Genomic DNA, 15,221 nt, shown 5'->3' on the forward strand with positions numbered 1-15,221 from the left:
CAGGAGCCAGTTAAAAAAGCTGAGAGGTAGGAATGGAAAAAAATGACTACGTAGGAGTGATAGTTGGGACCTTATTACCAACAGAGAAGCTTCGAGTCGGGAGCCCTGGGTTCTGATATCAACTCTGCAATCCACTATCCATGTAATCTTGAAGTTACTTCTGAGCAAGTATGTTTCTTCATCAACCAAATGCAAATAATACTACCTGTCCTGCCTGCCACATGAGGTTGTAGTTAGAATCAAATCAGATCATTTCCCATAAAGGTGCTTTGAAAACCAAAAAAAAAAAAAAGACACCCTACACCTCTCCCCACCCTCCCAATCAGAGGGACAAACCAAGGGCTGAAGTGGCCCAGTCTGCCTTCTTGCGGGTGTCAGTGCTGGGTTAGAAGCTCAGGTTATTCATGTGCATGAGCTAGGGAGTCTTTAAAATCCTAGCTTTTCCCCAACTTCTCCCTGAGTTTGGGAGGAGGTGGGTGAGACCGGCCTGAGGTACCTTAGGGCCATCTCTACCTGTGGCTCTTTTCTCTTAAAAACTTCTTTTCTGGAGGTTGAAATGAATCTCCCCATCAGTCTGTGATGGGGGGAGGAGGGGTTATTATCTCTCATATTTCACAGACAGGAATAGTAAAGAATTCAAAGCTTGAGTAATGTTCCCAAGGTCATGTGGTGAATTAGTAACCGAGATAGGGAAAGGATTCAGGTTTCTGGTCCTTTCAGTTTTTTTGCCTCAGCATTAGATCTTGCTGTCTCTGTAAATCTCACATGTAGTTAGGATTAGGGTCTGTAGCTGTGTATTAGTTCCATCTTAACTTTGCTCATTAAAAAAAAAAGTGGGGCAACCCTTCCTTTCCTAAACTTCTACTGCAAATCTGCTTTGTGACTTTATGGGGCAAGACCTAAAAGATGGTCTAATTTCCCCCCAGCACAGCTGAATATCCTTGTTCTTTCAGCTATTGGTATTCTGCAGCAGCTGTCTGATGGAGATAGAGAGCTCCAACAAGGATGGGCCGGAACTCCAGCTGCTGGTAAGCAAGTGTTCACTATTTATAGCGAGAGGGGGGCTGCAAAATTTTTTCCTTCTGAGTCGTTTTGATGCAACCAACAGGAAGTGGGCTCTGATAGATGCTAAATTTGATGACATGAACGAGGTCTATTACAGCACTTCTCAAACTTGTCTGCATCAGAATCACCCAGAGGGGAGGGGCTTGTTGAAACACAGACTCCTGGGTACCACCCCCAGAGTTTGTGAATCAGTAGATCTGGGATGGGGCTTGAGAAAGTGCATTTCCAGCAAGTTTTTGGGTAATGCTGACGCTGCGGGTTGGAGAACCACCGCTTTATTGTAATGGGTGGAGTGTCCGGGCAAGGGCCATCGTATATGGTGGTAGATTGAACCCAAGAAAGGCACTGACATGCACCAAAAGACTCTTTCTGGTGATCTCACTGTCCTTGTCCAATCAAAATCAGTCACTTTTGAGCTGGCATTTCCAGGGCAAATGTATTATTTTATAAATAAAGAAAATGGCATAAGATTTAAAGGATAGGGTTCATAAGAAATATGTGTGTGTATTACGTAATAAAAATTATTCCCTCCCCCCCCCCAACCTCCTTTCTCCAGTGCAAAAAGTGTGACTTGTTAGGTCATTTTATCACATCATAATGTGTGGAGTCAAGACTGGCAGATTTCACCTCCACTTTCAACTCCAGCCAGAGACAAACACCGGCCTTGCCGACTGAGGTATCCACCTTTGATCGATGGCCAGGAAAAAGCAAGCAGACAAGTCCTGGGAGAACATGGCTGATCTGCTAAGTAGACCAAGACTTTGGCGTTGGCCTCTCAATTTCTGGTATGAAACGAGCCTGTTTAAGTTTCCTGCTTCTTTTTGAATGAATTTTGATAATTTATATTTTCCTCAAAAATGATCCATTTCACTCAGACTTTGAAAATAGGAATACATATTTGTACAAATGATTCTTTTACAAGAATTTTAATTTCTTATATACAAATATCAAGTCATTATTATCATTATTTTACACCTGAAACTAATATGATGTTATATGTTAAATACATCTCAATAAATAAAGTTTAAAAAAAAAAGAATTATAGTTTCCTATATATGTGTGTTAATCCAGTTTCTAATTCCTAACTTTATTTGTATTTTTCCCCTTTTTCCTTGATTAGTCTAACTTAGTGGATTATTTATTATTGTAGCTGTTTTCTCTTTTCTGTGATGAAGCAGCTCTGGATTTCTTTATCAACATGAAGACCTGCAAAGGGTCTGAGGTTTTATCCTATTTGCAAGCTAACAGGTTAGTTAGTCTGTTGGTAGAGGATGCAAGCCTCCCAGGTCCGAGACAGCTAGAGTATCAGCATTTTTGCCACTTCCCACAGGTCCTTGCCATGGAGGCCGCGTGTTGCATTCTCACGTAGTAGGTTGGAGGAGAGGAATCTGAATCCTAAGCTTAGCAAACTCAACTCTTTCATAAGGAAAGTAAGAATGCCTGCCCTTGGCTCCAGGTAGGGGCACTCTCTCTAGCTTCCCAAGCTGTTTGCTACACAAACCTCCTTGAAAAGATAGTCTAGAACAAAAGTAGTCAGTGTGTCTGCTCCTGAGATGTGCAGAAATGCAAGCCACCCATGGGAGCACTGTCTCCCAACAATCAATTCCACTGACTTTGTTTTCAACAACATCATATTCTGCTTTCATTTTAAATTCTATTTTCCTTAGATTTTAAAAATTATTCTTTTTTTAGTCTTCTTGAATAGTCACTTCCTTCATATTCATTCTTAAGCTAAAAAGGTTTTAAGATTATGACTTTTCCTCTGAATAAATCTTTGACTACATCTCATAGATGTTAATAAGTAGTGTTCTCTTGATCATTATTTGCTAAATTATCTAGCTTTTCTTTCTTTTTTCTTTTTTAATAAATTTATTTATTTATTTATTTATGGCTGTGTTGGGTCTTCGTTTCTGTGCGAGGGCTTTCTCCAGTTGCGGCGAGCGGGGGCCACTCTTCGTCGCGGTGCGTGGGCCTCTCACTGTCGCGGACTCTCTTGTTGCGGAGCACAGGCTCCAGACGCGCAGGCTCAGTAGTTGTGGCTCACGGGCCCAGCCGCTCTGCGGCATGTGGGATCTTCCCAGACCAGGGCTCGAACCCGTGTCCCCTGCATTGGCAGGCAGATTCTTAACCACTGCGCCACCAGGGAAGCCCTAGCTTTTCTTTCTTATTCAGGGGGTTCCAAGGGTTTGAACAAAATGAATCAATCATCTTTGGCTCTGCTACTCTCTCAGTTTACTCTGGAAGCTGTTGTCTTTTCCTCAAACTTTGTAGATTAAAGCCACAAAGCCCTTTTTAATAGGATCTATGTGACTTGTGTGCTAAACAAGTTTGCATTGCACTTTATTGCAGTTTAAGAGGAAATGGGATTTGGAAGATGAAGGTTCAAGCCTGACTCTGCCGCTTCACATTGGTAACCCAATAAATGCCCATTTTGAGTCTCACCTTTGTCCACAAATGTCGGATTGAATTATATTATCTCTCATGTCCTTTTCAATTTATGACTCTAAGAGATTTGGAATTAGTTTCAATTACACTCTGAATGATTTCTAGGCTGACTTGTTAGTGGAAGCAACATGGCCAAGTGGAAAGCTCTCTGGCCTTAGAAACTGGAAAAGCTGCGTTCAACCCTTGCCATGGGCAGCAAATGCTTGATTCCTCACATGTTTTCTTGTGTGATGCTTTCAGAGGAAAGAAAATTGCATGGCCCTGGCAGCTCATTTCCTCCCATTTTTGTAGCAAGAAGCCAGCTCAGTTGGTCAGAGTTAACTAAGGAAGAAAGAGCCTGGGGCTTCCCTGGTTGTGCGGTGGTTAAGAATATGCCTGCCAATGCAGGGGATATGGGTTTGAGCCCTGGTCCGGGAAGATCCCACATGCCATGGAGCAGCTAAGCCTGTGCACCGCAACTACTGAGCCTGCGCTCTAGAGCCCGCGAGCCGCAACTACTGAGCCCACGAGCCACACTACTCAGCCCGTGTGCCACAACTACTGAAGCTTGCATGCCTAGAGCCCATACTCTGCAACAAGAGAAGCCACCGCAGTGAGAAGCCCGCACACTGCAAGGAAGAGTAACCCCTGCTCGCTGCAACTAGAGAAAGTCCGCGCACAGCAATGAAGACCCAACACAGACAAAAATAAATAAATAAAATAAATAAATTTTTTTTAAAAAAAGGGAGGAAGAGCCTGATGCTGGAGGCTGAGCCTGGGAGCTTCCCTGTTCTAACAAGGCTGTCTGTTTCACGGCTCAGGAAGCTCCATTACTATAGAATTACCTAGATGTTCCCGTTCTTCTTTCCCTAAATGAGTGTAGAGCACTAAAGGCACGGAGCACCTCTCCTGGGACCTTTCCATGATGTGTCTGCCTCCTATGCTGAGTCCCACACACCTCTCTGGGGCATGATGGGACCTCAGAGACTCACGAACACTCGTTACTTCTATGCTTTTAAGTTTCCCCCTGATAAATCCTATTTTTAATTAACACCATGTGTGCTGATAATATGTGTGTTCCTGTCCTTTTCGTACAACCCATACTGTTTTTTCTTTTTAATACATTTATTTCTTTATTTATTTTTGGCTGCGTTGGGTCTTTGCTGCTGCGTGGGCTTTCTCTAGTTGCAGCGAGCTGGGGCTACTCTTCCTTGCGGCGCGCGGGCTTCTCATTGCGGTGGCTTCTCTTGTTGCGGAGCATGGGCTCTAGGCACGTGGGCTTCAGTAATTGTGGCACACGGGCTCAGTAGTTGTGGCTCACGGGCTCTAGAGCACAGGGTCAGTAGTTGTGGCACACAGGCTTAGTTGCTCCGCGACATGTGGGATCTTCCCGGACCGGGGCCCGAACCCGTGTCCCCTGCATTGGCAGGCGGATTCTTAACCACTGCACCACCAGGGAAGTACCCAACCCATACTGTTTGGTGAGCATCATACACTAAGTGCTTTACGGACAGCATTTCATTTAATCCCCATAACGAGCTTGGCTGTCGGGTATATTATCCCCATTTTACAAACAGGGGAAACCTAGTGCTCAGAAAAGTTCAGCAATTTGCTGGAAGAGGCAGAGCTAGAGTTTGAATCAAATTGTTTGGTTTTCGGGCCTGTGCTTTTAACTCTAAAAGGGCTCCATTCACATCCTAGACATCACAGATTATTTTCCTGCAGCTGGCGCAAAAGGGTCTTATTAAAAAAAACAACAGTATGTTAAGACACCTTTTTTAATAGATGAAGATAAAGGGTAAGGGATGCCTTTTCCAATATGTCTAAAAGCACCATGTGGACAACCAGCAGCTCTGATGTAACGTGACTATGTCGTAAGAGGCAATTATCACACGGTGATGAAAATGTTTTTAGGGTTTTTTTGTTTTTTTTTTTAAGGAAAGGTTCAATTCAAGACGCATTCAGCACTCTTGAGAATGCAAAGCCCAGTCTCAGAGGGAGGAGGGAAGGAAGGGCAGGGCTGGCGGTGGTGTTTCAGGAAGCCCAATACCTTGACCTCTGAGGTCCTAAGGCCAGAACATTCAAGGTAACCGCAGCTTCTCATTCTTTCCTTGCTGCTCTGTTGACACGATTTCCCAGATCTCATAGGAAAAGTGTTGGGAGCTCTAGTGTCTGTGAGAGTTCCACAGCACTGCTGCTTAAAGAAAATAATTTGTTGTCCTACTGGTGACACGGTAGACGGTGACTAGGAACACCCGTTTTACAAAGGCAGATGGGGAAAATCTTCATTTTTAGGAAATTCACTTTATTATGTTTCCTGAGCTAAAAAAGACGCTTTGGATCCATAGTGCTACAGACCCACATGGGTCTGTAGAGATTCCCTACCTTCCTAACAGCATTTTGTTACAAAATACTCTTTAATTCTTTTCCATAAGGCTCAAATGTCCTACTTTGACATGCTATTTTCAGTTTTTGTGAGCAAAATACTCTTCTGAGACTTGCCAGCACTCACATTAACTCATTCCTCTCTTTTCTCCCGGCTCAGCAAATAACAGATTCTCTGGGGTCCAAGCAGGGCCTAGTCTTCTAGATTCTCCCTTGACTCGCCTGTCATCTGGTTTAAACAGATTCTCACTTCAGGGGAGCCAGCAGTCCTCCAAGTGTCCCCGGAGGACTTGTGATAGCAAATATGTGTATATACTCTCAACACCCAGATGTGTATAAGTATGCTTCCTCGCTGGGCGATGTGCTAAAACAGTGAGGTGAATGGCCTCACTGGGCTTGTGAAGTAAAGCACGAGACTTTGCTGGTATACCTAAACGCAGATGCATGGAGAGCCACACAGAAACACATGCACGTCCATACAGAAATAGATACATTACCCAGAGACAGCAGAGGGAGGCACGGCGGACTTCCTATAAGAGGTATATGTCAGGGAGGAAGAAATTTTCCTCTACCCTTCTAGGTTCTTTTGGCTGGTCTAAGAATTAAATTGACATGAGATGGATGAACAGGAGAAAATCAAACAAAAGTTTAATAACGTGCATACAAGGGAGAGACCCAGAAGTGAGTAACTCGCCAAAACGGCCAAAACCCTCACCTTAAAGACCATCCTCAGTTAAAGACAAAAGAGGATGTTGGGAGTAGTGGTTTGGGATCTCAAAGGGGGAGGAAGGCAATTGACATGGAGATGGAAAAGCAAATGTTTGGTGAACAAATGTTTGCTGGGCCATGCAGAGATAACAAGACATGGAGAGGAATTTTAACAAAGAGACCTTGCCAGGTTCCTCCCTGTCTGCACACTTAGTTCATACTATAGTTACCTATGGCAAAAGCTCCCTTCCTGGAACTGGTCCTCTATCTCCGTCCTTTAGGCATTTAAGGGGAAGATCAAAGGTTCTCCCTGAGTCTTTTGGGCCTTGATTGTTTTCAGCTCAAAATAATCCACATGCCAAAGAGATATTTTTGCGGTGGTGAATTTTGCTCCCCTACACCAACAAATACCTTCAATAGACTTTTGATTTCAAAGGATGCCAGGAACTGGGAGGAAGGTAAAATTGGCACAAACTCAAGAAGACAGCTGCCTTGATGAGAATAGGCTCACAGACAGCTCAAAGCAAAAGAGTAGGGCCCTGGAATTTCATGTAAGTCTAGTTCCTAGCTTGGAATCTAGGAAAAGGAATAATTCTAACAATGTGACTTGCTGTGATTCTTCAGCACCACCAAGAGAGGGGAGAATTTGATCTACATAAGGGTGTGCCTAGTAGGAAAGTGGTTTTATGTAAGTTGTATGGGTGACTTGTGTGAATGTCCTTTAAACCTATGTAGTTTCCTTTTTACTGATTCCAGGTTCTTCTATATTAGCCTTCTGATAACTACTTTGGCTCCCCGAGAGGTCTCTAACTACTGCTCAACTCGGCAGAATTGTAGGAATACCAAAGATAGTTTCCCTTGGAGTTCTTTGGGTGCTTCCTAGAGAAATACTAAATCAGGTATGTCTCCCACTACAAAAATAAAAAGTATATCCTGGTGCATAAATTAGTCTCTTGAGAGTTGGGGTAATACAAATTCATTCAGTAGAATTTGAGCTAAGAAAATGGAGTTTACCTTTAACATCAGCCAAAGTAGCACTTCCTAAAAGAATTTACACTAACCAACCCTTCAAGAAGTAATCTCATAGCTTTCATTCATCCATTCATTCATTCACTCACTCATCTGACAAATATTTATTTAACACTTTATATATGCCGAGTCACCTTCTAGGTGGTAGGGATACATCAGAGAACAAAATATTCAAACCTCTCGTGGAGCTTATATTCTGGTGGCGTTAGTGCCTTGGGCTGTCCTTCTATGGAGCTTTACAGAGCGTATTGCTACTCGTTTGTGTGATCATTTGATTCGGCTTTTTCCTCTTCTGTAAGGTCCATGAGGACTGGGTCAATTTTGCTGAGCATTGCACGTTTGGCACTCACACAGTGCCAACTCGTAAAAGACACTCAATAAATATTTGTTGAATGAGTAAATTAGTAAATTCTCAAAGTTTCACAGCTGGACTCTGGGCCTCAAGCAACTGCTCCTAAACCCTTAGACCTTTAAGGAGTATGCATGCTTGATAATGGCTAATGGGCATTGCTCTCTTGGCAGGAAGTGACAGAGCCAGGATTCAAATCCAGTCTTTCTGACTCAAAAGCCGATGTTTTATTCACTGTACTAGTGGTCTCAAACTGAGAAACCTATCCCGAAAGTATTCAGAGACATATCAGAGGGAATGTAGGTGCAGGAGCTTTTAAGGGTATGGTTGATTTTATTTTCCAAAAATAGCTTAAACGATATTTCCACCCACATCCTTTTCTGGAACCTTGCCACACCCCCATCAGAAGGGGGAGTCTGTGTATCTTCCCCTTGAACCTGGGAGGGCCTTTATGAACATCTCAACTAATAGAATGGGCAGAAGTGAGGCTACGTGACTTCTGAGATGAGGTCCACCTGGCTCATTCTCTCGCGATACTTGTTTTTGGGACCCAGCCACCGTGCTGTGAGGAGGCCCAGACCTCATGGAGGGGCCCACATGAAGAGCAACTGTGTCGGGGGTCCCAAGGCCACCCCCAGGTTTGATGATTCACTGTGAGGTCTCACAGGACTCAGCATACGGTTGTGCTTGCGACTAAGATTTATTATATGAGAGGATACACTGCCAAATCAGCAAAGGGAAAAGGTGTGCGGGGCAAAGTCAGGAGAAACAGGCACAAGTCTCTGGAGTCCTCTCCCTGTGGAGTCACGCAGGACGCGCTGAATTCCTCCAGCAATGAGCTGTGACCACACGTGTGAAATGGCGTCTACACAGGAGGGCGAAGAGACAACGTGCCCAAGGTTTTTATGGTGGGCTGGTCATGTAGACACCCTCTGCCTAGCATGTGCCAAGATTCTAGACCCCCAGAAGGAGGCTGGTATTTAGCATAAACCACATTGTTTGTATAAACAATTGAAGCACAGAGAGCCACTCTTATCAGTTAGGGCACCCTCCCCAAATCCAAATTCCCAAATACTAGTCAAGGACCAGCCTTGCCAGTAGGTCTTTCTAAGGAGAGCAGTCAGACCCGCTGCACAGGATATGAAGCCTGCAGCCTCCGCCCCCCTGAGCTCCCAGCTGACAGCCGTGGACAACTTGACATCCATGTGTTGTCTTGGAAACCCATCCCCCAGGCCTTAGCTAAGTCACGTGGAGCAGAGGCGAGCTTTCCCCTGGCAGCCCTGCCCAAGTTACAGATTTGTGAGCAAAGTAAATGACTGTTCTTGGTTTAAGCTACCAAGTTTTGGGTAGTTTGTTATGCAGCAATAGATAGGGAATCATTTGCAGATTCAAATGCTCCATTTGTCCTCTTCTAAAATTGATCATCTTAAGAATCCAGCATCATGACAGATCCTTTCACAAAGGCCAGTCTTCACTGTACAATTAAGGTGTGTAGTCACCTTCCTGACTCTTACCAGGCTGCTTTGTCCTAGATTTACCTGTAAAGGGTCAGATAGCAGATATTTCAGAATTTGTGGGCCACATACTGTCTCTTTGAATGTTCGTCTGTGTGTGTGTGTGTGTGTGTGTGTGTGTGTGTGTGTTTTACAATCCTTTAAAAATGTAAAAACCATTCTTAGCTTGAGGGTTGTACAGAAACAAGATGGGCAGAATTTGGTCAGCACCAGCTGGCCTTAGTTTGTCAACCGCTGTCCTAGATAATTAAAAAAGCAAAAAATCACAAACAAATAAAACAAAACCTCCAGTGCAGCAAAGAAAGGGACAATTTGAAATAATGGTGTCAATAGTGAAAAAGAGAATGGCTCAAATATTTGGTAACAAACACTTTTGCAAGCCAGGTGGTTTCTAATTTTTTGCTTTCAACTGTATTGAAGGAGACCTAATCGCATTTTTAGCTGGTAGATCATAAAAAATAATTCTAGATGTTAGATCACTATGAGATTGTTGGTCTGTAACTTGGAAGGCATTCAGAGAATTAAGTAAAATTGCAGTTACATAATTCATTCCATTTTCATGTCAACAATATTCTTCGGTGCTGTGTCTATAAGAAATAAAAATTGGGGCTTCCCTGGTGGTGCAGTGGTTGGGAGTCTGCCTGCCAATGCGGGGGACACGGGTTCGAGCCCTGGTCTGGGAGGATCCCACATGCAACTAGGCCCGTGAGCCGCAATTGCTGAGCTTGCGCGTCTGTAGCCCGTTCTCCACAACAAGAGAGGCCGCAATAGTGAGAGGCGCGCGCACCGCGATGAAGAGTGGCCCCCACTTGCCGCAACTAGAGAAAGCCCTCGGAAAGAAACGAAGACCCAACACAGCCATAAATTTAAAAAAAAATTTGAAAAATAAAAATTGGAATAGAATTCATATAGAAGCCTGTGTCATTCTAGCAATAAGTAATGTTAATTAAAAAAAAAAGAACCAATTTTGAAAAGTCCCATCTTATTAAGAGCTACATTTCCAATAAAATTTCACTTTTCATCTTTAATAAATATATATATGTTGTTCAATTGTATACTACTAATAATTGTAATACTAACTTAATCCAAAATAAAAATTTTTTAAACTCAGAGCCTGTTACAGGAAATTTAAATAAATTTCAATTTCAACTTCTTTACATACATTTATGACAGATATGCAAAAGAGTGATCAATAAAATACTTTTAAGAATAAAATATATTACATTAGCATAAAACTCAATGGAGGAAATAGGATGGAAATAAAAGCTCAAGGAGAAAAAGGAGCAACATAAAATTTCCAATTGTCAAGAAGAGTTATTCTTGTATTTTTAAGAATTGGATGATGGTGACTCTCAAATTGCTGCCACTTTTAGATTCCACTCGATGTATTTAAAGGCGTGATACGACAGTTTTATTTTAAGATGTCAATATTTACAATACAGCAGAACAGTAGTTCTCCAAGTGTGGTTCCTGAGACTTAGCACTGGGATCACCGGGTAACTTTACAGAAATGCAAATTCCCAGGCCCCACACGAAACTTATTGAATCAGAAACTCTGAGGACGGGCCCCAGCAATCTGTGTTCTCACCTGCCCTCCAGGTGATTCTGATGCCTACACAAGTGTGAGGACCACTGTGCCAACAGCTGCTGCCTTTGCCGTTACTTAAACTTATAATAGAAACATTTTAATGTCAACTTAAAATGTGTGAGGTACTTCCCTGGTGGTCCAGTGGGTAAGACTCCGCACTCCCAATGCAGGGGGCTCGGGTTCGATCCCTGGTCGGGGAACTAGATCCCACATTCATGCTGCAACTAAGAGTTCACGTGCTGCAACTAAGAAGTCAGTGTGCCACAACTAAGAGTCTGCATGCCGCAACTAATGCACTGTGGTATCCTAAATGGGAGAGAAATCCAAAAGGGAGGGGATATATGTATATGTATGGCTGATTCATTTTGCTGTGTAGTAGAAGCTAATACAACATTGTAAAGCAACTATACTCCAATAAAAGTTAATTTAAAAAAAAAAGAAGTCTGCATGCCACAACTAAGAGCCCGCATGCCGCAACTAAAAGATCCCATGTGCCACAAATATAATCCGGTGCAGCCAAAATAAATAAATAAATAAATAATTTTACAAATTAAAAGAAATAAAATGTGTGAGAGGACACACCGTCTTATAAAAAATTATTTGACGCATACACAAGCAAAAATGTTTGAGGACTACTACACCAGACCCTGCACCTCTTATATCTTTCAGCTAAAGAAAGTTTTCTCCTGCAGAGGAATTAGTGGCTCAGACAAGTACTGAGGATGGTTTCACACAGAAACTGGATAGGATTTGGACAGGCACAAGAGAGGAGAGCATGGCAGGCAGAGGTATGCAAAAGGCTCAGAGGTGGTCGAGCACAGGTGTGGGTGAGGGAAGAGTTGGGCTAGACTGGAGCATGGGGTGTGGGGAGAGAGCAGTTGGAAATAAACCTGGAAAGACAAGATTGCAGTGATGCCAGGACTTTATTTTGAGCAGGAGAAAGATACGGTCAGAGATGTGCTTTTATGGAATGAGTCTTGCATAGATCAGGTGGGAGAGACTGGAGGCAGTGAGATCAGAAGCTAGGGCGTCACCTTGGAGCCCATCTGCACCCCAGGAGGGTCACTACCCTCTCTTAGCTGGAACGGTCCTTGTCTGCCATCAATGAAAAGTGCAGGTGATGCCCACTGGGGTATAATAAGTATATCTGGACTTTCTCCCTGGTTCCTGGCACAGAACTCCTCAAACCCTTGGAATTTCCTGAGTGACAGGAGTGTCTTTTGTTCTTCATAAGGAGCCCCTTTTTGAGCACATCTGAGTTTACGCTAATGAGGTGACAAGGTGGGACCCCTAGATCCCCTCAGATGGGGCTGGTCACCAGAAAGACCAAGTGATTAGAAGGTTGGAACTTTCATCCCCACTCACAGGCTGGGAAGGGGACCGGGGGAAGTTGCAGATAAGCTCTATTAAAACTCTCAAACAATGAAATCTGATGAGCTTCTGGACTGGTGAATGCATCCATGTGCCAGGAAGGTGGTGCACCCTGGTCCCCAGGGACAGAAGTTTCTGTATTCAAGAACCCTTCTGGACCTCACCCTATGTACCTCTTCATGCGGCTGTTCATCTGTATCCTTTATAAATATCCACTACAATAAACTGACAAATGCAAGTTAATGTTTTCTGAGTTCTGTGAGCTGCACTAGCAAATCACTCAAACCTGAGGAGGGGGTCGGGGGAACTTCCTATTCACAGAGAGTTGGTCAGAAGCACAGGTGACAACCTGGACTTGGGACTGGTGTCTGAAATGGGGACTGTGGGACTTCAGCCCTGAGCCCCGTGGGATACGAGGCCACCTCCAGGTAAGGAGTGTCAGCACTGAGTTCAATTTGTAGGACAGTCAATCAGTGTCCACTGAGAACTGGAGAGTGGCTTGGTGGTGCTGGAAAACACCCCCGACCACCCAGCGCAGGACAATGTTCACCCAACCCAGGGAGACCAGCAAACCCTAGGGACAGAGAGAGTCACGTTGTTCTGAGGCAGCTATGTCCATCTGTTGCTTTGGGCTCATTTGAAGTCTTGGCCGTTCCCTAAGTCGGGAGCCCACCTCCTGAGATCAGTGAGATGTGTGCAGAATGCCAGGAGTCGTTCAGGCAGAAGGAATTTACAAACTCCTGGAGTACATTATTGTTATCTTTGTTTCCATTAAACCAAGGACTCACCGGGGAGAAAAGATATTACATCATCAAAGCACTCTCTCATTGGCTGCCCATTCCCCAAGGGGCAGGTTCTCTTTCCAGTTGCTTAGTTCTCCTAAGTATTATATGCAGCACAGAGGCATGTCCCGTCACTTCAGTTTCCAGATTCAATGCCTCTGATGTCATTAGGTTATGGCAAGAGAGTGAGATAACACAATGATGGTAAATTTTAGTTGACAGTGAGATGCACCTTAGAGTAAGCTGCTCTGAGCCTCATGTTTTCCCCTTTAAGGTTGCTTTCAACTTCGCATCACTACATTAATTCATAATGCAATATGCATGAGGAACGGGGATAATGAAATTGTGACACTAGCTCTTCTACTTAGTGTCTTACAAAATGGGATGTAAATGAATTGGTTTGTCGGTGCATTTTATCACAAAGCTTTGATCTACAGTTCCTGAAAGGACTGCTGTCCATGTGCTGATGAGTTTCAGGTGCCATCTCAGTTTTCATTATCTGTCTCATTTTTTGCAGATTAATAATTGAACCGATTTTTTAAAAAGTCATATATAATTATGTTGAAGAAAGGGAGGAAATTGTCACAATTTCTTTTCTCCAGACCTGAATTTGATGTTCCTTTTGGATGAGAAGAGTTAAAACGAATACCTCATTTTGGGGGGCAGTTAAAAAGCAACATAATTCTAAAGTGAAATTTCACTTAATCTATCACACAGTCCTAATCAGTTGATGAAAAAAAAAATGTCAAGAATAAAATTTCAAAGGGATTCTATTTAAAAATAGCCACTGGACATGTACTGTAATAAAACTTTTAATGGTCATTTTATTTTTCATTTCTGCGCTCATCTTTAGTGAAATTGATTGGTGGTGAATAGAACCAGAGTGATGGCCTGGGAGACAAAACTCCTTGGTTTCTGAAATAGTAACAAGTAGCGTCCTCTGGTGACTTAAGACTCTTTCTCAGGAACTTACAGCTCCCTCGAAACAGGCTTGCCCCATCCCAGGCACATTCCATTCATTCCCTCTGGGCTGGAGGGGCTGGCGGGGCTGGAGGTGGAGAATACTACCACACCAGCCACATTTCTCCTGGTCTTCCAGATGTGGCGGTGAGGAAACCCTGGGAGGCGCCATAACTTTTCTGAGGATCCACAGTCCCTGATCAAGTGAAACTGAGGCCTGGGGACTCCTGGGAAGAGCCTGCCCATATACGTATAGCTCTTCCAGAGTTACACACCCAGCAACTTCATGGTTCCAGAGTTAGGGAGGCTGCAGGGGAGCCAGATCTCCTGAAGCCTCTCAGTATCACACAGCTCGGGAGGATCTGACCCAGGGTGTGCTTTTTTTTTTTTTTTTTCCCCCTCTCTCACACTAGTCTTTCTGGAACACAAATCAAATTCACTGCAATGATGTCCAAAGGAAACCTTCAATAAAATTGTGTTTTTTGAAGGGCTTTTCTGATTTCAGAGGGTGTTTGGGGTGATTTTTTACATCTGAATGTTAAGAACCAATAGAGTATTGTGGTTCAAAGCTCAGGCTTTGGAGTTATACTGGGTTGGGCTCCTGGATTCTGTGGCCTTGTTAATGGAAACTTTTTGAGCCTCAATTTACTTTTCTGTAAAATGGGTATACAAAATCTACATCAGAAACTTGGGGTATGGATTAAGTAAGTTTATATGTGTGTGTATACATATAAATAATATTTTATAGTACATATATATAATGCTTAGCACAATGCCTAGCGCATAGTAAACACTCAAAGTAATTAGATTTCTTCTTATTACCACTACTATTATAAATCTGATCCTTTGTTCACAAGTTCCAGATTGCTGAATCCTTTTCTTTATGCAAGATAACCCAACAAACTCTGAGCGAACTGGGGTAGAGAAAGAAGTACTTTTTTTTCCTTTTCTTTTTTCAATAAATTTATTTATTTTTGGTTGTGTTGGGTCTTCGTTGCTGCGCGGGGGCTTTCTCTAAGTTTCCGCGAGCGGGGGCTACTCTTCAT

General features: G+C 43.3%; 1 pseudogene; it reads right to left on the reverse strand.

The window, feature by feature from the left end:
• Nucleotides 1-15,221, reverse strand: part of LOC137763433 (transmembrane 9 superfamily member 1-like) — a 90,775-nt pseudogene that overhangs the window by 18,989 nt on the left and 56,565 nt on the right.

Source organism: Eschrichtius robustus, chromosome 4, assembly GCF_028021215.1.
Source record: "Eschrichtius robustus isolate mEscRob2 chromosome 4, mEscRob2.pri, whole genome shotgun sequence".
NCBI classification, from domain to species: Eukaryota; Metazoa; Chordata; class Mammalia; order Artiodactyla; family Eschrichtiidae; genus Eschrichtius; species Eschrichtius robustus.